Genomic DNA, 25,133 nt, shown 5'->3' with positions numbered 1-25,133 from the left:
GGAAAAAATACATTGTTCTCTAGGACAATTTTTTAACAGAAAACAGAATTCATCAAGTGAACATATTGGTAATTATTTACATAGCTACATTTGTTATCTAATGCCAAGAATTAAGGAAAAAAAGTGTCATATCCACCTGCAGCAGAAAGAAAGTACTGGCCATGTACCAACTAAATTTGATCAAAAATTCTAAGTCTTGTCGCGGCAAGAAAGGACTAGGATGACAGATAGATGACCAAATCAATACGCCACTGCTGAGGAAGGTAGACGTCCTCCTTGGGTCCCATGACCTGGACCAAACCCTGCTGCGACCCCCAGGAGTCAGGAGAGTGCCACCCCAGGAGAATACACGAGGCCCCAACCAGGCCACCCAGAGAGAAGGAGCTAGTGGAGAGAGGGAGACTGGGACAAGAGAGTGCTGAACAACAAGATTAATGTCTTTATTAGGTTTACAAGTACTTATTAGGAACGACTATACAACTATTTATTCTAAACAACTTGCTATCTATGCTATGCTGTACTATGCTACACTATACTATACTATACTATGTACATATATACAAATATACATTGATTAAGGACAATAGGAAGATGGGAATAGGTGTTCAGATTCTCAGGCTACCTTAAAAGGAAGGGGTCGGGCACTACTCCCCGCCACGATCCTCAGTCCGGGGTGCTAACCTGGCCCGGCTGCTGTCAGGGAGACCGTGCTATAACACCAGCCTATATTTAAGCCTTACTGGCTGCCTCCGTAGAGGTGCGGGCGGGGGTGCTAATCCCTGCCCGCAAATCTAAGTGATAGCATGAGAATTCGTGCAATAGAGCTAGGATAAGGTAATTAATTATCTTTATATATTACTATTTATGTAACAATTAACTATACTAAGTAACTATCTTAATACTAGTAATACTGACTAATAATTGATACTAACAATACTGTCTAATAACTAAACATACTTAATATGAACATTGGTATTTAAATATATATGTTACAAAAAGAACCTGGCCTGGGCCTTTAGGCCTGGACTCGTGTAAAGTTAGATAAGAGGTGGAGTGTTCAGTAGTCTTTATTCAGGATAAATCAAGTCCGGTAGTCACTATCTAGGTAGATGGTCAAATTCGGTCTTTGTCGTGTCTGGTAGAATGTAGTAGTTAGTAATGAAGTAGCCCGTGTGAACAGTTGGTTAGTATGGTCTGGCTATGGTCTGAAGAAGTGGGTCTGTCCCATGAAAGCTCACCTAATTAACTATTTTGATAATCTTTAAAGTGCTACTTGACTGCTTTTTGTTTTATTATCACATAGTCTTTACTCCTGCATAACAGATGTCATAGAACTCCCCTGAAATACCTCCTATTTGAATGGTAACAAGTCTTTTAGGAAAACAGCTAATCTTGACTTCAAAATTGTCGGTGATGGAGAATTCACCACAACTCATTGTAAATTGTTTGAATGGTTAATTACCCTCACTATTAAAAAACATATGCCTGACTATGTCTATCCTCAACTTTCAACCAAGTTTTTATTATACTTTTGTCTGCTAGATTAAAGAGCCCATTATCAAATAATTGTTCCCATTTCAGTTCTCATTTACTGTGATCAAGCAACTTAACCTTCACTTTGCAGCTAAATAGATTTTGGTCCCTGATTGTATAATTATAAGGCATGTTTTCATTCTTAGTATCATTCTCATGTCTCTTCTCCATGGCTTCTCCAATTTTTCAACATTTTTTTAGAATTGTGGACCCCAGAACAGGGCACAATATTCCATTAGTGGTCATATATGAAACAGATATAGAGGAAATATAATCAGCCTGTTCCTCCCTGAGATCCCTCTGTTTATGTTTCCAAGGATAATATTAGTGCTTTTGTATAGCAACACACTGGGATCTCATGTTCAGCTCTTTATCCATCATATGCCCAAATCCTTTTCAGAGTCATTGTTTACCAGGACATGGTCCCCTATTCTGTAAGTATGGACTATATTCATTATTCCTTGATGGATGTATTTACATTTAGCTAGATTAAATTTAAAATACTTAAAAATTTAAATACATAAAAATTTTAAAATATTTTTCTTGAACCCAAGTTAGCGAATAGTCCATCTTCCTTTGTATCAGTTAGCAATCCTTTTAATTATTTACTAGTATACAATTTTTGTGTCAATCTGTAAATATTATAGTGATGATTTTATGTTTTTTCCCAGTCAAAAATAAAAATGTTAACAGTGTAAAGCTAATAACTGACCCCAAAGAAACTTAATTGAAAAGCACACATTCAATAATGCTTCCCTGTTTACAGCTGCATTTTTAGATCTGTCAGTTAGCCATTTTAATCTATTTACTGGGTGCCATATTAATTCTGTATCATTCTAGTTTTTTTAAATCAAAAACTTGTGTGGCAATCAAAATTTGTGTGATACTCAAATGTCCTTCATAAGTCTAAATCTATTATTCAAATATTATTAACTTTGTTAATCAAATGTATAATCTCATCAATAATAAGATAGCAATTCAGTTTGACAAGTTCTATTCTCCACAAATCCCTCTTGATCAACTATTTTACTTTTTTTTTTTTGCTTTTGTTTTTTGTTTTTGTTTTTATTCAAGTATTTCACACATTCCATTATTTCGCTTGAGACTGATGTCAGACTGACAGGCCGATAATTACCTGGGTCATCCCACATACCCACTTTTAATATTAGCACAATGTTTCCTCTCTTTCAGTATTCTGGAACTTTTCTGGTGTACAAAATTAGTTAAAATCAATATTACAACAAGAAAAAACATCACAAACTAGGTAACACCAAATGAAATTAATAGGCAGTAGGTTTAAAACAAACAAAATGAAGTGTTTTCTCACACAAAACAGTCAGCCTGAAGAACATCCTTCATGTCACGACTATTACAGAGTTAAAAAAGAGCCAGATAATATCATGGAGGATAGGTTTAGCAATGGCTGTTAACCAGGATGGACAGGAATGGTGTTCTTAGTCTGTGTTTGCCAGAAGCAGGCATGGGCAGGAGGAGATGGATCATATGATGATTACCTGTACTGTTCATTCCATCTGGGGCACTTGGCATTGGCTGCTGTCAGAACACAGGATACTATGCTAGATGTATCCTTGATGTGACCCAATGTGGTCATTGTTATGTTCATATTAATTGTCCAGAAAGTCGCTGGATAGATGAGAGGGGTGTAATAAACAAAATTCCATCTACCTGAGGCTATATATGTGTGTATACATCCATGTATATAATATAACTAGATATACAATATAAGTGTGTGTATGAATCTAATTGTAGCAAACAGTCTTCAGAGCTGCATAAGCAGGGCTGAGAAAAACAGACAGAGGGAAAAGTAAAAATAAGAACTGAAGTAGATTGACAATTAAAGTAGTCAAGATTTTACAACAGATAGAGAGGATATTAAAAATAAGAAGGAGAATTTTGAAATATAGATCATAAGATCTGCTAAATAGCACACCAAAATATTTTCATGATTTCAACTGAGTTATAAGGAGCTCTGGATAACAGGGTATTAATGGGCAGGAGTGAGGAGTAAATTATTCCATCCTTTTTCTGCGGCTGTACACTTGCTGGATGTTTCTCTTGATGGCTGTTGACTATATTTTGGTTAGCATATTTCTGAGCCTCAATTTGTATATTCTTAAATTAATCAGATGCATTGTCTATACTTTAATACTAATTTGTTGGCCCAGATTGTGCAAGCTGTCCAAAGCAACAGTATATTACCAGAGTTGCTAGCTCCTGTGCTGAGATGACACCGCAACCAAAACACATCACTTGTGGGAATCTATTAACGTATTTACAGTTTTCATTCTGTGGTAATGTAACCAAGAAAACTTAAAATTTGAACATAAATTATCACTGAAAGTGAAAACAATTGAAGGGCAACCATGATTAGTGTGGGCACCAATCTGAGTAATGCAGAAATAAAATGTAACATTTTGTTAATGTCATTAATGGCTGAAATCAGAGCTGTATTTATTCAGTAAATTGCAGGAAGCAGGAAAGATTCTTCAGACTTTGAGAACCTAGGTTCAATTCCTTACTCTGCCACATGCATCCTGTATGACTTTGGCAAGTCATTTAACCTCTCTGTACCACAGTTCCCTTCTGTAAAATTAGGCTAATACTTCCCTAAAGGTCATAGATGATAGAAATGTAAACTACTCTATTTCAGGATATGGTTGTCCTGGCCCACACGAGCCTCAGGACCATGAGAGCCCTGTCTCTTCCACGTAGTAAAGATTACAGCTCAAGGTAACCACTGAAGACCAAGAGTGCATACTCAGTGGACAAGTGTTAACTTATTTAATGGTGGTAAAGATAGATGACACATAGTTATGGCTTCATGGACTGCATAGGTGGGAAAAAAAGCTAAACCTTCATAACTGTCATTCATACCCACAAAAATCAGTGGTAGAAATGTTCCTGAGAAGACGGATGTTGTTTCCAAAAATAAAACCCCATTATGTGTACGCAGTCCCAAGGAGGCAGAATAAAATGAAGGGGTAACTTTCACAATGGTACCGGTATAAAAATGGGCATTGATTCATGGCTTTTGCCATGTCTCTGTACCTTCTCAAGTTTGCAGCAGAGATAGAATATTGCCTCAGCATCATTCTGTCAGCTTATCAGTCAGATGTTAGCTCTTACTGTTCAACACATCAGAATCAAGTTTGGTTAGGAAGTGTTTACTGGCCAAGATTTCACTGGTGTCATCGACTTCATTATGGAGAAGTCAGAAAAAGTCATCCACATCCTCCAAAGTCTCCAGAATATCACCTACACACTGCGGGTGAATATATGATGAAAGAACACCAAAGTCCATAACTTCAGAACTGGGCCACTAGAAGCTGCAACATGGGTGGGGTCAAGTACCATGGAAAACATTGCTTCATTCATCTACCTGGGCTGCCAACTGAATTCAAGTGGTCACAGAAAACTGGACATTTTTCATGAAATAAGTCTTACCACCTCCTGCATGGAATCTGTGTCTAGCTTATCAGTGCTGCAACAGGGTTTGCACATGTGGCCTTCAACCTTTGGCCCCTTTTGTGCCCACACACCAGCCAGAGACTTGTTGATGCAGACACCCGTGCCCTTTATTTTCCATGTCAGTTCACGGCAGTTCAGTCCTGCCACCTCATGGTCTGCTAGCTTCTGCAGGTAGCTGGAGAGCACAGCCTTCCACACTTTGACTCCTCCCCTTCCTTTCTCCTTTACTTCCTTTCTGACAGTCTTACATAGCCCTGTGACTAATAAGGTCTATAGCTGTTGCCCATTTTCCCCACAGGTTTGGTCTTATTCAGACAGCTCCAATTACCCTTTCCTGCTGGATCTGTCATGGTAGATCTCTGGCTCACTCCTCTTAGCCAACCATCTGTCACAGATGTGAAAACATCTTGTGCTGAGATGAAGTCCAAGACCTAATAAACCCATGTACTGCTGTGCATTAGAAACCTGGATCCAGAAGGATTTGGAGCAGCTAGGAACATTCATGCACTGTCATGTGCCAAATCCTGAATATGACTTTGTGCAAAAGGCCACAATTCCTAAAGATCTGGCCTTTCTTTAGTTGCTTATTATATTCAGAGGCAGAATTTCATGCACTTCAGCAATCTCACCCAGCTTCACAAAAACACCCCAGCACACTGTGCTCTCAAATTTTCCATTGATGAATAAAGTAAGCAATATGCTAACCCTATATGGCTTCTGCCTCAAAGATTCATGGATTTATCCAGATATAGGAACTTCACTCCACAATGCCTGCAGCAACACAACCAACTCTGGTCTTTCTGGCTAGCCAATGGACCTTAGTATACAAAGTATGCTCGATGACAAGAACTTCTCTGCTTCACAGGGAAGTTAGGAAGATAGACATATTAGCATTTTTCATTTAAAAAATGTAAAATTAGATTTTCAGATACAAATTTTCATTTTTTTTCTTTTTTCAATAAAAAGCAATTCGAAAATTATAGTTTTCAGACAAATTTTTTTGTTGTTTTCACTAATATGTTGGAAATGTTATTAAAAAAATCACCATTTTGAGCCAGCTTTAGTTAAAAAGATTATGAGGTACTTGGTTACTGAGGTGCTTATATTGCTATTCTATTATTGAAGGCAGCCCTGCAAATTTCCTCACAGAAAGGTCAAGTGAGGCTCTTCATTTATATTTAAATTCTAACTAATATGCATGGACAAGCTTTTGCATTATTTTATTCACATTTAATTAATAACATCTGTCCATTTTGGAATGAATTTAGAAGTGCTGAATGTTCAACAGTGAAAAAAAATCATATTCTGGATGAGCAAAGTAGGAAAAGTAATAGAAGTAATCAGGAGAATAGAACCAGCAACAACAAGGAGTCCGGTGATATGCTAAAGACTAACAAATTTATTTGGATGTTAGGTCATAGGCTTTTCTGAGACCCCAAACAGGACAGAAGATATTTATCAAAGAAGCATTCCAAGCCTTATATTGTGTCACAGGTGTGATGCTACAGAAAAGGGGGATGTAGTGAAACAAAGGGAAGATTTAGTTCCTTATTATCCACAGACAACTAGTCTAGTGAGAAGGTGCTGTGACGAGGCTCCTAGTCCTCAGAAAAGGGGACAAAATGAGAACGCTACATAAAAATCAACAGTGCACTTGCAAGACAGAGTGTAAGAATTAAATATTGTATAAGGTGAAAAAAATTTGCATGAATATAGAAAATACTATGATGTCTATGCTAAGAAAAAGAAAAAATGCATGGAATGGAAGAGAGAGGCTGAAGGTAGAATTAAGAACAACAATGTTGTGACTCATTTAACTCACCCTGCGCTGGACAGGGAAGGGTTAACTCCTCCTTTTGTTTGTAGGAAGCCACTCTCTCGTGCTCCTGTGTGTGCTCTGGATGTAGCACCAGTGTATGAGGGAGCATCCCAGTTCAGGCTGACTGAGTGCCAGAGATGAAAGATGCTCTTTGCCAGCTCCTGCTCAGAAGTATCTGGAGCCCCAGCTTGCAAAAGCCAGGGGCACTGATACCCAAACAAGCATCCAGCAATCTGTGAGCATACCAGGGAGGTTACAGCTACAGGCAATTGCAATAGTCAAGGAGCATGAAAACCCCAGCGGTGCACAAATCATGACTGATAGTATGTTACTAATTGGCCTGGAGGGGACTGATGATTATCCTTATGATAATTAACATGTTGTGGACAGATCCCTGCTGATTCAGTGGTGGACCCAGTTACTATTGACCTAGCCCAGGACTGTGACCTAGTGAAGCAGGCAGGGGAAGGTTCCCCTACACAGGTTGTTACCCACCCACCAAGTGTTGTCACACACACCCAAACCGGTGAATAGGACATACAGCCCCACCCCAGAGGGCACCTCTGTTGACTCTGGTTGTTAGATGTTACTGGCCTGATAACTTGGGATATCTTTATTGATGCTGGCTGCCAGTCCTAACTGCCAAGTTAATGCAGGGTATCTCTTTTGATTGTGGCTGCTAAACTTCACAGACCTGTGAGCACAGAGATCTATGGATATGTGCTGAGAGGCCTTGCTGACTCGTGTACTAGGCTAATTCTAGGGATTCTGGCCATTAGGGCACCCTGTCCTGCTGAGAAACACTCCACCACTGTCTTGGGCTACAAGGTGTTTCTACTCTGTGGATGAGGATGATTGCACTGATGTGAAGTAGACCTTACAGCTTGGAAGATCAGGGCAACTCTACAGATTTTAGCCATTAGGTCACACTTCCTATAAACACAGGGCAACTCGAAGGATGCAGTGAACTCACCTGTCACTGGACTGGGTCCCATATCCCATCATAGCTCCAGCTGATAATAAGTAAAACCAGACTAATTAGTTTTGAGGGTTTTGTGAGTAATGTGTAGTTCAGTTGATGAAGTGAAATTTACCTAGAGGAGCACATGGGGAAAGAAGGGAGAGAAGTGATGGAAGCTGGTGGAAATTCTGTGTGGTAAGACTATGCCAAGTAAGCTAAAAATTAAAATATATGAGATCTTGATTAGGCCAGCCATGATTCATCCATCAATATGCTGATCAGTCAGGAAGAGAGAATACCATCTACTTCACACAGCTGAAATTAGGATGCTTGAGTTGATGCTGAAAATGATGAGAGCTGATAGTCTGTATAGTGAAATGTTATGAACCCTCATGCAAATAATCGACATTACAGAAAGGATGAGGAAGTATCCACTGATGAAAGAGTCATCTATGTGGTGAGATATAGGAAATGTAGGTTAGAGAGTTCAAAAGTTAGTAGTTCATGAGGATGACCTAGAAAATTATAATTCAATGTGCAGAATGAAGGCATGAAAAAGGTTGGAATCAGCCTGGAAGATGTACTTGACAAGAACACTTACTTGGAGAGACGACAAGAACTACCAGCAGTGATTGATGGGCAAGTCAAAGAAGAAGCTACAGCCCATTAAAGTCATTTAGCTGCAGCCCCACTTCTTCAAATGTCTGGGATGTTTCAGTCCCATGGTCCTTTCACTGACCTTGCTCAGAGTCTTTCAAAGCCAGTATGAAGACCCCTTAAACTGGATACAGGGTGTCCCCACAGCTCCTACTGCAGCTCATTCAGGGATCAAACCTTGTGGAAGGCTCCATGAAAACAATCTGCCCTATGAGCAGATACCCAATGAAAATAATGACAGGAGATTAGTATTTCAATAATCCATAAGGGCAATGGTTTGCCTTCCAGACTGAATCAGATAGCATAAAGTGATTATATTCTACATGTAACAGGTTAATTCACAACACAGGAAAGGAATTGCAGGTGTTTTTGAAAAAGGCTATAAAAGACTCGAGCTGGTCTTGGGATTGGAAAACAAATTTGAGACTGGAGCCTCATGAAAAGGAGATTAAAACTATGACATTTTTGAGTGCATAGTTTGGGTGCAGTGCAGTATAAATGAAGTACTGTTTGTTTACTTGTACAAAGCAAATGCTGTAAAATCTGTGTACAATGGAATGAGGTGGAAATATGGCACCAGTGTGTCAGGGAAGCAGACTGGCTACATCTAAATAGAAAAGGAGCTGTCAGACAAGCATTTATTTTGTTTCCCAAACTGACGAGTAGAGTGATTCTTTTAATGGTGTATGCAAGACTAAGATACCTGCCAAGAAAAAAAAAAGAAAAAAAAACAGAACACTATATCTTATAGAAAATATATATAATTAGAAAATAAGCAAAACCCTGTGGCTTTTGAGTTCATTGAAGTAGTTAAACACCTAACATTAAGTTTTATATAAACAGGATAAATTCAGCCATGCAGGAGAGTTCAATCTATAGAAGAGAGAAAAGAATGTCTAAAGGAAGAAATTGCATCCCCAGACTGGACTGAGAGGAAAAAACAGCCCAAAAAGGAAGTGAAAGATAAACATGCAAATTAAAACTGCCCTGGGAAATGCAAGTCCCAGAGCATTGAACAACACAGATTATGAAATAGTTATTCAAATAAAGGATGCTTGTAAATGGGCTCCTGATCATCACAAAGGGTAAATGTTCAACACAGTGTGAATGGATTTAGCCACACAATTCAAGAAAGACCAGTTCTCCAGCAGTGTAGTGGTATGGCATTGGCACCTCCTTCTGTCACTGTTATTTCTATACAGCTGCCTTAGATCCATAGTAAAATGCAAATTCCACTTATAGCTTGGTGTAAATGACTCCTGAATTCAGTGCATAGTAGGTACTGCTGATGCCTCAAAATCTGACTTCTATAGGAGAGAATACAGTTGACCTGAAGCAAGCAATTAAACATTACTGACTGAGAGGTAATTATAGAACAAGCAAAACACTGCAGACAATCTGATTAGCTGTGTCCACACGAGCTCCCAACTTCAAAGGGAGCTGCATGCAAGCTGACACTTTGAAGCTTGCGGTTTTGAAGTTGCCGCAGGGAGAATTAGCTTAATGAAATGCTTCATATGCACCTCAGCACTTCATTAGTAATTTCCCGACACCCTACTTACCATGCTCCCTTTGAAATTGGGAGGTAGTGTAGACACAGCCATTAGGTTTTAAAGTTTCCCAAATTTCATCCCACAGTATGATAAGTGATAAAGCACTTGAATTAGAGGTTAAATAGTGTTGTTGCTTATAAAAGAACAATTCCGATCTCTAAAACACAGCTGTGATACTCTTAGAGGATTTATCCCTCAAGCAGGCTTTACTTTGTACAACCAACTGATGCATCACTATTACCTTGCCCCCTGGAAATTAACAAATTAAATAGGTCTTGGTGTTTGCAAAATTCAGGCAACCAGAGTATAAACCAGAGCAGACTAATGCAGTTGTACCTATTAAAAGTAGGAAACAAGAGAGTTGTGGCTTTTAAATGTTGTAGTCAAAGAGCAGCTGTATTCTCCTCCTCACAACAGGAAGTGGGAAGTAAGGGAAGATCGATATGAATAGGAAAACTGAGTACAATCTCAGATATTGGGTATGCAATCGTCACCAGTACATAATCTTCTGTAACTGCCACATTGTATGCAAAGAAAGGAAGGAACAAGAACAACCGATTCCACTTTGCAATTACAACTTAAGTCTTTCCACTGGAATGTGGGCTCTGTGCTTCAATGCATGTCAGCGATGTGGGATGACAGGCAATTACATACTACCATCTCTTTGTTATTTGGGTATATATGTTTGTACCACACCTAGCACAATTGTGTTGTTGCCCGTCACTGAGTCTTCTAGGAGAAACTGTAATGCAAACATATCAATATACAGACTCTCCATTTATCTGTTCAGCTATATACTTTTTGTTTCTAAAGATGTCTTTTAATTTTGAAACTGAGTCAAAGTTCAGGTTTGGTCTCATGTCTAAGAATAAACAGAAAATGTTTAATATTGTATAAAACAGATATCTTGCTATTACAGTCAGTCAGTAAAGATAATTGAAATGTTATATATTTCTAGTAGAAGCTTTCCTCAGAAAAAAATCCATAAATTACTTTTGGTTGAATAAATCTGTTGCTAAGAAATCCAGGAACTGTTTTATTTTTGTTCTATTGTAACTAGTACACATTTCCCCAGTATCAGAGTTTTTGAATCCCTTGTGAAATTTCAGAAATCTCCCGTTTGTTACATCTACATTTTAAATCTTGTTTCTGTATGAAATTTGCATCTGTGTGCTAATTTGCCCCATGTGGGACAGTGAGTTCTGATTCTTCTAAAGATCCTTTTATTCTAATTCAAGCCACAGAACCATTTTAGCAGATAAACTATGTAATTAAAAGCATTCCTGTTTTAACTCATCTAGATATGAGATATCAGTACCAATTTAGTCAGCCCTTTCTTTAGTCCAAATTTGCTGAGACATAGAAAGTGCCCACAAAATTTTCCCCTGAAAATGCAAATTTGCAAATATATTATGAAATCTGAGAATTCAACCTTAGATATTAGAGATAGGGGAGTTCATCATCCTGACAGTAGAAATTTGTTCCTTGTAGCATGTTCTATGGCATCTCACTCAGCCTAACATAAAGGACTGGATTCTGCAAACTCTTCCTCAGGCCCACAGGTACCTTGAAGCCAGCAGAATTACTTATGAAATAGGGACCTCTTACTTTATGAAAGATTTGCCATACTGAACTCTGATGCAATGTCTAGACTGCAGGGTTTTGTCAACAAAATGACCATTTTGTCAACAAAACGCAGGGAGCGGCCAGATTGCAAAGTGCATTCTGTCGACAGTAAGTTGCCAGAGTGACATGGTTTTGTTGACAGCCATATCCTGCTCACCACAAGGAAGAACATCTCTGTCAAGAGAGAGCTGTCAACAAATGGCAGGTGTGGACATTCCGGGGGGCTTTCTGTTGATAGAAGAAGCATTGGGGATGCCACACAGGGAGGCTGGGGAACCCTGTGGCAGGAAGAGGAGAGTGTGGGAGCAGCCGCATAGCATACATCTCTCCTAAGCCCTCATACCCACACTGATCCCATGAGGCAACAGACCCATCTTTCCCAGGATCTTCCCTGGGGCTCCAAGAGGTGTGCCCCAAACTGGATTGGGGAACAGATTCAGGCCCTGCTGAATCTCTGGGTGAAGAAGAAACCTTGTAGGACCCTAGAGCCAAGTGCCTCAATTTGAACATTTATAACCAGATAGATGAGGCCCTGGCAGAATAGGGCCACTCTCACCACACCATTGAACAGGCGCACACCAAAGTAAAAGAGTTGCAGCAGTGGTATGTGTAGACCCAGGACACTGTGGGCCACTTGGGGAAAGAACACCCATCTGCCCCTGCTACATGTAGCTGCACCACATCTGGAGGGGAGGAGCACATCAATCCCTGGCCTTAGCCTGGGTTCAGGACTTGATGCCCCCCATCATCGAGCAGGAGTCAGAGGAGGAGGACCAGCAATGGGGTGGGTGCGGAGGGGCAGCAGCAGAAGCCTAAGTTAGAAACCAGCTGCCTGTTCATCACCCTGTTCCCAGTTCCCAGCTGCCAGGATGCCTCTTGGACCTCCTCCAAGCATGACCATGAGAACCAGCTGTATGTATGTGTGTTGGGTGTGTGCTCATGTGTGCACAGGACTGTGTGGATGTTTTGTTTTTCTTTTTTGTTTGTTTTTGTAAAATGCTTATTTCTTGTGGTTTTGTTTGTTTATTTTTAGGGGGCTTCCTCAAGTGACCCCAAATTTGGGGCCACAGCACAGGCTCGGGGCTGGAGCCTAGACCAACCCCTCTGCAGCATGATTGGACCTAACTGTCCTACTGAATTCCTTGGGAACTAGAACAGTGCAGCTCCAGCTTAGCATCCTTATTTGTCTGTGGTTAGAAACAGGGCAGCCTGATGAGAACCGTGCTGTCCTCATGCCAAGGGAGTATAAGTGACATCAGTGAGTACTTCAGACATAGGTGACTTATATTTCTTTGCTGCTGTAGGTAGAGTCCTGCAAACAGTAAAGCTCTGTGTCTTAATTTATTAATGAAGCTGTTGTAAGCAGGACTACTGGCAATTTTAAAAGAATCACTGGCACTTGGGCCATACATAGAGGTCAAAAGGTCAAATTTTGGCACTCTTCCTCCTGCTGACCGCTGACATAAAGCAATGTAAGTGACTATTTCTACATGTCATATAATGTGGTTTACAAGTACTGGATCTGAATGGCCAGAGCAAGTGAACCTATAAGAGAACCTCTGCTGTCAATAGAAACATTTTGGATTTTTAAACAAACACACATACCTCTTCTTTTCCTTGACTTTTTTTTTTCAGGAAGCTCTTTTAATAGCACAAATGCTTAAAAAGAGGACTGTGAATCTTTCCAGGAAATGCATCATTTAGTACGAGTCAGAACACATTTCTGTATTTGATCATCTATTGTTCCAAAGGTTTAAGACACAATTAATAACATTACCGGTGTGCCAGTAATTTAAGAAGCTGGAAGATCACTAGAGCCTTGAGGTGAAACATCTTTTGTCTCTGGCAATAATAGTGGCATTGTAAAACATAATTCAGTAGGAGAAACCCAAAGACATCTGTTTACTTGTTTTGAAAACGATATTAATGTGAAGAATGAGGGCATAATAAATCAAACAAGGCATATTAAGCAAGACCAGATTGCAAGTGAAAGGCAGAAAGGACCAAACTTTCAAAATTAGCCTCTCATATGGAGAACACAATATCTAACTGCATAAACTGTATTTGCATTTGCAAGGCAGAAAGCTAGAGATCCCACTGTTTTGCATGGGAAATTTTATTCACTCAGATCTGAAGATACTGCTCATGAAAAACAAGAGCATGCGACACTGTGGCTGGGTCTACACGAGCCCCTTGCTTTTGGAAGGGGCATGTTAATGAGCGGGTTTGAAAGATGCTAATGAGGCACTGCCATGAATATGCAGTGCCTCATTACCATAATGGCACCCGCTGCGATTCAAAAGTGCGGCTTTTTGAATCGCGTACCGCCCATGGAGACGGGGACCTTCTGAAAGGACCGCCCAGTTTTCAGAAGCCCTTTCTTCCTATCTGGTGTTAGGAAGAAGGGGCTTTCAAAAACTGGGGGTCCTTTCAAAAGGTCCCCATCTCCACAGGTGGCGCGCGATTTGAAAAGCCACACTTTTGAATTGCTGCGGCTGTCATTATGCTAATGAGATGCTGCAAGTTCATGGTAGCACCTCATTAGCATATTTTGAACCTGCTCATTAATATGCCTCTTCCAAAAGGAAGGGGCTTGCGTACACACAGGGTACATGTGTAAACTCAGTGATGTCTAATTTAAGATAATGGATTGAAATAATTTAAATATTCTTAAGAAAGAGCATGCTTACAGTATGAGAGTAGTTTAAAGCTACTTACTGTCCAATATGACAAACCATCAGACAATTTTACATAGTGAATACCTTGGTTAATAATAAAACAGACTTGATGTATTTTAGTTCATTCAATGCTACTCAGTCATTTCTTACAATGTAAGGCACATTGGCTGTTTTATAGTGAAATTCATACTTGAAAGTAATACTATGAACAATAAATTCAACACTAAATGAAGTGATTCCTTTCCTTTGCATATTTAAAATAAAATGGTGTTTTAACCTGTAGATGGATAATATGCATATTGAATGTGGAGTTCTAATTATTTAAATTGGGTGAAAGCCATTCTAGTGCAGATAGCCAGCACAAGTTCTTTGTAATGCTATTTTCCGAGCTTAAATGGGATTTAGATGATACATTAGCTTTATGCTTTCTATACAACATTGCATTTTACCTATTAAAACAAGTGGAGCAACATTCTTTTACATTAGTTTAAAACCTAGCCCGTTGTGACTTATATTTCACTTGTTATGTGCTAGGTTAATGCATAGTATATTTCAACAATGAATAAAGATTTTGTTAAAGCAACAATCCAGAAGAGTCCTAATATCATGAAAAGTGCTGATGTAACTTTATTTATGAGTAAGAATGGATTACAGAATTAAGCATAATTTATATTTCATGTACATAGCCCACTATATTAAAAATCTATACATATCTGTCATCTATATTTCATTAGCATTTTAACAATCACACTATAAATAAATCCCATACACTCTAAAATTACAGTTAAAGTACGTTTAGACACATGAAAATGTCTGGCTACCATGTTTATGTGGCCACCTCTTTCCGCAAATATTTTGGCAAAAATTGTGTTGATAATGCATGCTTTTTAGCCAATGTTTCTTAAAGGCTTAACACAGCTCTTCAGAATTCAGATACTGGAATATGAAACGGCAGGTTTCTAGCTATCTGCATGATGAAACTTGACTAGCATTAGGCACCATGATGAGTTTTAGCAGTATATCAACATAAAACATTTTAGACATCTCCTGTGTCATCATCTCTTGTGAGTTTGTTGTGAGTCTACCGATATATGTATCTATCCCATATATACATATATATATATATATATAAAAGAAAAGTTTTAAAACATGACCCAAAAGCAACCCAAAGTCTCAAAAATCAGAAGATCAATACAAAGAGTGAAAGATGTTTCCTTGATATAAATCTCACAGGGTCTGAATTAATTGGTGAACATTTAGAGCTGGCAATGCACACCTAACTCTCTGACACTATTATATGTATATTCCCTATGCTTAATAAGTATTTGTTTAGACATCCTTGTTCCGTAATTTATAATGGGGGGTGGGATTCTAGGCTGGGTTTCCCAAGGACACAAGATAGAATCTGCACCCCAGCAGAAAGGGAGCTAAGTAGCCTTCATATGCTTCATTTTACACCTCGTCTGCTCTGAATCTGGACAGGCCCTGCCCCTGGACACTTGTCTTATTTATTCTAGTTGCCTCTCCTACCCCAGAGCAGCCCAGGTTTTGATAGAGAGACTGTTTAAATTAAGGCAGCCCCCTGTGACTGCTGTATGGTCTGCAGCACTGGCCACCATTTCCACAGCTCTGAACTTTCAATCTTCTTCAAAACTGGGCTAACCTTGCTTGATATTGGGCCAACATTCAGTTTCAGGTACTTTAGTAAAACTCTTAGCAAAGATAGCCTGAACATCAAGTTTGTAATTAAATACAAAAAAAGGCAGATTTTTCATGCTTTCCCGTTTTCCTGCCAGAGTTTCATGCAACTCTGTTATGATACATAATCATTAACCTAGTAGATAATGAGTTATGTGAATAGCACTATCAGCTAATGATTACACCTTCCCACTGTCCTGACAGATAAAATCTCTTCAAGTTAATATGTGTCCATGTTGAAGGAAATCTAAAGTCTTGCCCTACCTTTCTAGAAGTGTTTACAAAAGAAAGCAGAAAGTTTTAAAAAAGAGAGAAAGAGAAATGGAACCCAGGCCACCATTTAAAAACTGTGTGCTAAAGTTAGGCTTCTAAATTTGGGGTTAGACACTTAAATAAATGGTCTGATTTTCCAACCTGCTGAACTCTCAAAAATTCTTTGTCACCTCTCAATGCCTTTGCTTTCCCCCTTAAGAAAACCTTATTTTCAAATTAGTATTTACAAGGATCAGCATAATTTTGAGTGATATTAACAATACATTATTATTATTACAAAGAGAAATGCCAACCTCATTCCCCTCGGGTTGAAAGTGCCTTTTAACTTTACATTGCATAGCTATGTCTACACAAGCCCCTTCCTTTCCGAAGCGGCATGGTAACGAGGGATTTTGGAACACGCTAATGAGGTGCTGCCATGAATATGCAGTGCCTCATTAGCATACTGACAGCTGCACACAATTCCAAAGTGCCACTTTCGGAATGCATGCTGCCTGTGTAGCCAGGGGTCTTCCAAAAGTGCCCCCCACCCCGGAAATTGAAAACCCCTTCTTCCTATTTAGTTTTAGGAAAAAGGGGCTTTCGAAGTCCGGGGGATCTTTTCAAAAAGCTCCCATCTATATGGGCAGTGTGCGTTCTGAGAGCATCACTTTGGAATCATGCGCAGCTACCATTATGCTAATGAGGCACTGCATATTCACTCTAGCATCTCATTAGTATCTTCCAAACTCCCTCATTAGCATGCCCCTTTTTCAGAAGGGGTAGTGTAGACGTAGCTCATGTTTTGTTTGCACTGCTGGGATGATCAAAATATGAAACATGGGCCGAATTTAGCATATGCAGTTCAGTACCAGAGCCCACAGTCATTTTTATACTTAATATTGAAATGAAACTCATATAGTCAGTTCCACAATGTGATATGTCATTTTAAGCTAATCATTAAATTAGGATAAAGACCAAGTACTTAATGCTGAGATGAGAGGTACCTGAGTCTTTAACAGGAGTAAAATATATATTTTGGAAAATAAATGAAAAATGTATATGCTTTATTTAAATGATTGTATTTTTTTTTCAAAAAGGAAGGCTGAAGTGAAGGTTTGGAGAGCAAGGAGGGAAAGGGGGTGGGTGGCTTAGGGAAAAGCGTTGGGGGTGTATAAGAGGCTCAAGGCAGGGATTAGGGGTGCAGGAGTCCAGGCAGGTGAGAGGTTCAGGACTCCAGGCAGGAGGCACAGGACAGGGGACTGGGAGGTGGGGGATGGGGCTTACTAGGACCGCCTGTGGTGGCAAAAGTGGCAAAGCTCCTTCCAGGGTGAAAGCACAGTGGTCTCCAGCCAGTGACTCCTCCTGAGATGAGGAGGATCAGGGGCTATGTGCTTGTTGGGTGGGGTTTGGGGCTCTCTCAGTTGGTCCTGGCCTCCAACTGACACCCCAGCCTGCATCCTGGAAGGGGAGGTGTGGCAGCTGCCTCCCCACCTCCACCAACCAGCAACTGCTCCAGAGGGGACCATGCAGGGGCAATAGTGCCCCTATCTGCAGTCTGTTGTGGGGAGAAGAGCCCTGTGGTCTGACCCTGGCCTCCAGCCGTCCCCCCACAATGCAACTCCTCTGGAGGAGTGGAACTTTGGGGACTAACCCCAGACTCTAGTGGCCCCTCTGTGACCTGCAGACTGTGGGGGCAGGGAATGAAGCTCTGGGGACTGTTGACCCTCTAGGGACCTTCCACAGCCTGCTCACTGATGACAGACAGGCTCCAGGGACTGCCTCCTGCCTCCAGTGGCATCCCTCTACCACAGCCTGCATGCTGTCTAGGGAAAAGCCAGGGTCTGAGACCTGGCCCTCACTTTAGCAGCCCCACTCACACACTGCCTCCAGACTCCAGACTCTGGGTTTGGGGAGCAGGCAAGATGGTGGAGCCTCAGCCCTACTGGTTACTCTTTTGGTGCTGCAGTTGGCCTGAGTGACTGCTTTCAATATCATGTCCCTCTTCTCTGTGCCCCTCTCTTTCATGTCCCTTCTCTCTCTGTCCCCTCCCTTTCCTTGATATGGAAAGAAGTCTCATTCCAGGCACAACCAACACCTGGTCTTGGTTGAAGATAGGGCAAGAGGAAGCTGCATAACAAATTTGGTGGCCCTATCTCTTATGATTTAGATGGGGCTCTTGAACACAAGGATTCACAGATACACAGATAAGAGGCCTTAGACAAACACAGGCATTCTAAACTATGTCTATAGATAAAAGGTAAAACAATTGAAACCTACTCAGTTTTATGCAAGATTGGATGTAGCCCTCAGGCAGCTCAGAAGTGATCAGTGCCACATCCTATGGCTTAAATTATGGCCTCCCATGGCACAATGATATCCTAAATTGAACCAAAATGGTAGTAAATATAATAATGATTTTGCCAGTATTGTGCCAATGGCAAGAAGATGGGTTATTTAGGTAATGAGTATGACCTGACCTTAGCATGAGTGCTGTGCTGCAGGAATCCATATGCTTGTGTGGAAGGAATAGGACATCACATGACTGCATAGGTCTGCACTGAATTTGTGGTAGGATTCATCTATGGGATAGAAGATGATGTAATGTTGTCTCATTTATTTCCATTGCACATGGGCTACTGTTTTTCTTTTGACATGAGGTCTCAGTCTATGTCTAATTTTAATCATAAAATAGCACATATACAGCTGATCAATTATGTTTATTTTACTGTGAAGAACTTACTTTCTCTCTCTCTCTCTCTCTCTCTCTCTCTCTCTCTCTCTCTGTCCCCCCCACCCCACCCTCCCCCGTCTTCATTTCTTCTCTCTCTTCACCGTCTATTCCTGTGCTGCAAAGAAATCATGTGAGAGAGGAAATGGGGTAAAAATCAGGTCAACTACAATGTCTTTCTTATAATTGGAGATAAAAGCTTCAGTCAGGATCTCATGCTTAACTGTGGTCAAAATAGTATAGTAAGAACTCATTAGAACTTTCAATATTAAATATATTTAACTAGGTTATAGCAAATATAATGGTAAAATGTGTTAGAAATCAGTGAATTAATGAAGCAATGCAACCTTACTCCTATTGAAAATAGCATTATGTTTCCAAACTACTATCTTATCAAATGAGTCACCATTATCGGATGGCCTAGTATAAGATCAATGTGATCTGATCGAGCACACATATTGGTTATCAGAATTTATTAACCACAGTACTATTGCTCTTTAAAATTTTAGTCCAGGAAGTGGTGAACACTATTAGTGACTCAAAATTTGATTCTGCTTCCTCCTATAATCACAGAATCAGAGAAATGTGGGTTAACCAGCAGGCCCACCAATAGACCAATGAAAAGGAAACAAGTGATTTGAAAGAACACTAAGGGCTGGCTGGGGGAGGGGGCATGGTCTGTCTCTTCTTCCTCTCCACTCTGACCCTTTTGCCTGAGGCTCTGCCCCTTCCCAACTGGCCCAGGAGCCCAGCAATTCTGTTGGACTGTCAACTACAAGGACCTCATGAGGTCATCTAGTCCAGATCCCTGCTATGAGGCAGAATATTTATAACAGATCATCCCTCATATATGTTTGTCTAACTTGGTCTTAAAAATCCCTAATGACAGGGATTCCACAAACACCCTTGCTAATTTATTCAAGTATTTAACTATCTTTATATTTAGACTTTTTTTTCTAATAAAGTAACCCAAATCTGCCTTGCTGAAGACTAGATTGATTACTCCTTATCCTACCTTCAGTTGATATGGAGAACTCCAGATCATCATCTTATTTATAATAGACCCTAATCTACTTAAAGACTGCTTTTAAATCCCTCACATCAGTCTTTTCTCAAGATTAACCATGACCAGTTTTTTTCCGTGTTTCTACCCAGGCAGTGTTTTCTAAACCTGTAATAATTTCTGTTCCTGTCCTCTGGACTGTCTTCAATTTGTCTTCATTTTTAAATAAAATATTGGGCCCAAAATTGAGTTCAATTCTCCAGCTGATGCTCACCAATTCTGAGTAGAAGGCAACATTTCTTACATAGGTGATGCCTGTTAATAAGCTCCAGAATAATGTTAACCTTGGTTGCAATTGCATTATGCTATTGCATCATATTCAAACTGTGATCCACTCTAAAGCTCAGACCTGTTATCTACAGCTGTACTGCCTATCCAGTTTTTCCTCATTTTGTAAATACGTATTTGATTTTTGCATTCCTAAGTGTTACAGTTTGCGATTAGTATCAGAGAGGTAGCCATGTTAGTCTGTATCTTCGAGCACAACAAGTGGTCCTGTGGCAACTTATAGAATAACAGATATTTTGGAGCATAAGCTCTAAAGTGGGTCTTTGCCCACACAAGCTTATGCTCCAAAATATCTACTTTGTGATTAGAGAGGCAAGATGGGTGAGGTAATATCTTTTGTTGGACCATCTTAGTAAGAACGGTAACAGAGAGAAAGCCGTGCTAGTCTATATACTATCAAAACAAAAAAGCAATCCAGTAGCACTGTAAAGACTAACAAAATAACTTATTAGGTGATGAGCTTTCGTTGGACAGACCCACTTCTTCAGACCATAGCCATACCATAACAGACTCAATATTGAAGGCACAGAGAACCAAACATAGTAATTAAGGTTGACAAATCAGAAAAATATTACCAAGGTGAGCAAATCAGAGAGTAGAGGGGCAGAAGGGCAGGGGGAGTCAAGAATTAGATTAAGCCAAGTGACCGAAGAGCCCCTATCATGACCTAAAAATTCCTATCCCAGTTCAAACCACGTGTTAATGTGTGGAATTTGAGTATAAAAGAGAGTTCAGCAGCCTTTCTTTCCAAAGTAGTGTGAAAATTCCTCTTCAGTAAGACACAAACCTTCAGGTCATTAACAGAGTGGTCCACTCCATTAAAATGCTGGCTGACCGGTTTGTGGATTAGGAGTGTTTGTATGTCTGTTTTGTGCCCATTAATTCTTTGTCTAAGAGAGTTTGAAGTCTGTCCAATATATAAAGCATCTGGGCATTGTTGGCACATGATGGCATATATGATGTTAGCTGAGGAACACAAGAATGTGCCCGTGATTCTGTGAATAACGTGGTTAGGTCCAGCGATGGTATCTCCAGAACAGATATGTGGACAAAGCTGGCAATGGGCTTTGTTGCAATACAAAGTTCCAGGACCAGTGTTACAGGGGTATAAACTGTGGTGGTGGGTCAGAATCCCATAAGGTTGGGAGGTTGTCTTCTTATGAGGATTTTGGACCAATTTTCCAATTTGTGAAGCTCACCTGAATACAAATTCTATTCTCACAAATGCAAACAAATCCTCACAGAGTACATGTCACCAGCATGTTTTGTAATTTAACTAGAAGATTTACCTGGCATTGCTCAGGTCTTTAACTTGGTTTTAAAAAAATGAAAATGTTCGTGCTTTATTTAAAATCATTGCCCTGCACGTGGGAAGCTGGGAATGAGGGGTGCAGTATGTAGACTTGCACTGGGAAAGAGAACTAACCCAGCTCTCTCTCTCACCACAGTAGCTTTGAGCCAGGTTCAAACTGTAACATACAGACAACACAATTTTACCTTAGACATTATGGGTTATTTCTACACTATCCCCTTCCTTTTGGAAAGGGCATGATAATGAGCAAATTGGGAAGATGCTAATGAGGTTATGCCATGAATATGCATCACCTCATTAGCATAATGACAGCTGGACACAATTTGAAAGGACCCCCTGGACTTTGAAAGCCCCTTCTTCCTAAAACCAAATAGTAAGAAGGGGTTTCGAAGTCTGGGGGGTCCTTTCAAAAGGTTTCTCTCTACATGGGAGGAATGTGATTCAAAAGTATCATTTTTGAATCATGCATGGCTGCCATTATGCTAACGAGGCACTGCATATTCATGGTAGTGCCTCATTAGCATCTTCCCAACTCGCTCATTACCATACCATTTCTGAAAGAAGGGGCTAGTGTAGATGTAGCCATGGTGTATTTTTCTGTAATATTATGGGAGTTGTAGTACATCAGTTGTTTTTAAAGAAGGGAAATCCTTTAACAGTGATAAAATCAATCTGTAAAATATAAGAAAGGATAGAGGACCTATAAGAGCTCAGGGAGATGATTTTGCTTCTGAGCCTTCATGCTTATTAACTGTGTTGAGAACATAGTCATTATTATATTATATAGTTCTGTAAATCCCACAGTGTACTAGATACTTTCCAAATACATGTGAACATGATCCTGTCGAAATAGATCTCACAGTATGAAGACATACATGATGGCAGACAGCAGGTTGGAAGAAGAGAAATAACACATATGCAATTGTGTTAACAAGCATACGTAAGTAGGAAAAGAAAGTTAAACTCAAGTTACTCCACAAGCACGACAAGGTCAGTTGCTTAAATGTGAATCTTGTTGGAACAGGGAAGAGACAGAATTTCTGAATCTGTCAGTGTCAATATGATGGCTGAGCAGAAGATTATTCCTAAGAAAGAGTTTGCTCAGATTTGAGTATTCAGACTTATGATGCGCTGTTTTCACTCTTTAAAAGGTGTTCAACTCTGCTTAAAGTGAAGCAACTACACATTATATAAATAGGGATAATATATGTCTTGTCTTTGTCCATTAATTTCACTTTGTGTAAGTATAGGAAATGACATACACCTTCCTAACTGTTTACAGTTAGTGTCAATATTTAAATAAGAAACTAGAGGAAAAAAAGGATTACCATAAACATTTAGTAACCTATATGAAATGTTTTGTGATCTTAGTCTGTTGGCTTTTGACTGAATCACAAAAATTTGACATTCCCACCATTGTCAGTCCCAGGCTGGGTTACCGTACTTGATCTTTCAAAAAAGAAGAGACCCCTGAGAGGGAGTGTATCTGTATCAGTGCCTACCAACTCACTATATATACTATAACACATTAATACAACATGAGTTGGTAGATACTGATGCAGATACACTCTCTCCCAGGGAAATCCTCTCTTTTATATTGTTACTCTAGTCTCAGATGAAGTTGGTACACGGGTTGTAAGATTATTACGTGAGATGGCAGAGATATCAGCCTCCATCCCAAATCCTTCTTTTCCTCCAGCATTTATAATATCTTTAAATATAAAAACATGTGTTTTTAATATATAAGGGGGTATCACATTCACAGGCTTGCTTTGTTAAAAGGGTCACGAATACCAAAAGCTTGAGAACTACTGGATTAACATATACAGGATGCCAAAATATTTATTGGGGCCCGGGTAACAATCTCTCTCACTGAGAAAAAGCACAAGCCTTGACGTTGTGTATTTGAGAAAGAACTAACCAAATGAGTAATAATAATAGTTATGAGCTTAAGTAGAATTTTAGATCTGAGGCTATGTCTACACTAGAGGGGTTTGTTGACAAAACCCAGGGAAAGTCCAGATTCCCAAGGTGTTCTGTTGACAGTAAATCAACATAACACAGCACTTTTGTCAACAGTCTTATCCTGCACCCCACAGGCATAATGCCAGTCTAGACATTCCAAGGGACCCTCTGTCAATAAACAGGGCTTCCGGAACACTGGACTGTCCTGTCTGCTGTGCTTCTGGTTGGCTGTTTTTTTGAAAGAGAGAGGCTGGGAAGTCCAGCTGCTTTCTGTTTACAGGGAGTATTATTCTTGTAATCTGTTTGGCAGAGTGGCCATGATCTGTCAACAGAAGTTTTGTTGGAAGAAACCTTCCAACAAAAACTTTGATCAACAAATTGCTGTAATCTAGACATAACCTGTACATAGCGAAGACTTCTCTATACACGCATCTTCCAAACTCTTGCATATGCCTGAAGTAAAGCCAGCACTACAGTGTGAAACAGCTAGTGGTCCTAGGGACAGGTGAGTTATGGTTAGGTCTGGGAGAAGTCAGAAGCTTCAGATATTGAATTTTGTTGAATAACAATACAAGAACTATGTACTGCTTTTGTTCCATACAAGTCTTATTGGGAGGATTTAAATGATACTTATTGTAGGAACAAAATCTGGACACCATATAAAATCAAACAGGAAGGTTTTAAGCACAGCGCTGGTGAGGTTCCAACTTTCCTGTCAGGCTAGGATCAGTGAAGCACTGTCAAGCAATCGGTTACAAGTGATTATATAGGATATCATTGGGTAGTGAGAAGTGACAGGGTGAAAGGTCCCAAGCCCCTGGAGAGGTGCTGGCAGCAAGCCATGATGAGCACAATAAACCAATAGTCTAAAAAGTTACACAGTTTTTCTACCCATAATTTATGTGCAACATTTTATATGATACACAGATGTTTTTTCTTTAGTCATCTGTTTGACCAACATATTCATTGAGTCTAGTCCCACTTATGTATCCAGGGGAATAATGATTCCTTTGTTCGATTGGGTATGATCCACAGGGCCATATCTGAAAGAGTTAAAATAAAACAAGTAGAGTACATAACAAACATCACTTATTTGTAACATGTTTTTCTTGTACCCAGGGCCTTGGGTTAGTGAGCTAGGAAAGTGTCTTGTAGAGAGTACTGAAAGGGAGGAATTATCTCATCCTTGGCAACTCAGACTTGTCTCAAAGCCTCTGGTCTTTGCCTTGGAGCACAGTTGTTGTGGTTATTATCTCTTTCTCCAGACTATGAGAAAGCTATGGCCTTGCTTGTAAGTTCCTTCTCATACTAGCTGTATTTGTGAACCATGATTCATGTTATGAGAAAGTTAGGTCTTATACCAGACTTTTAAATTGGGGCATAAAAATGAGCGGTCTTAACAGAAATCATAATATGTATTAGGAGCTTGTGATTTTCACCATACACTTGCATGGTTCATTGGACATAGCTAAAAGGAGAATGGTGTATAAACATGAAGCAACAAGATG

This window comes from Carettochelys insculpta, chromosome 4 (assembly GCF_033958435.1).
Source record: "Carettochelys insculpta isolate YL-2023 chromosome 4, ASM3395843v1, whole genome shotgun sequence".
NCBI classification, from domain to species: domain Eukaryota; kingdom Metazoa; phylum Chordata; order Testudines; family Carettochelyidae; genus Carettochelys; species Carettochelys insculpta.
This window is presented reverse-complemented; position numbering follows the sequence as displayed.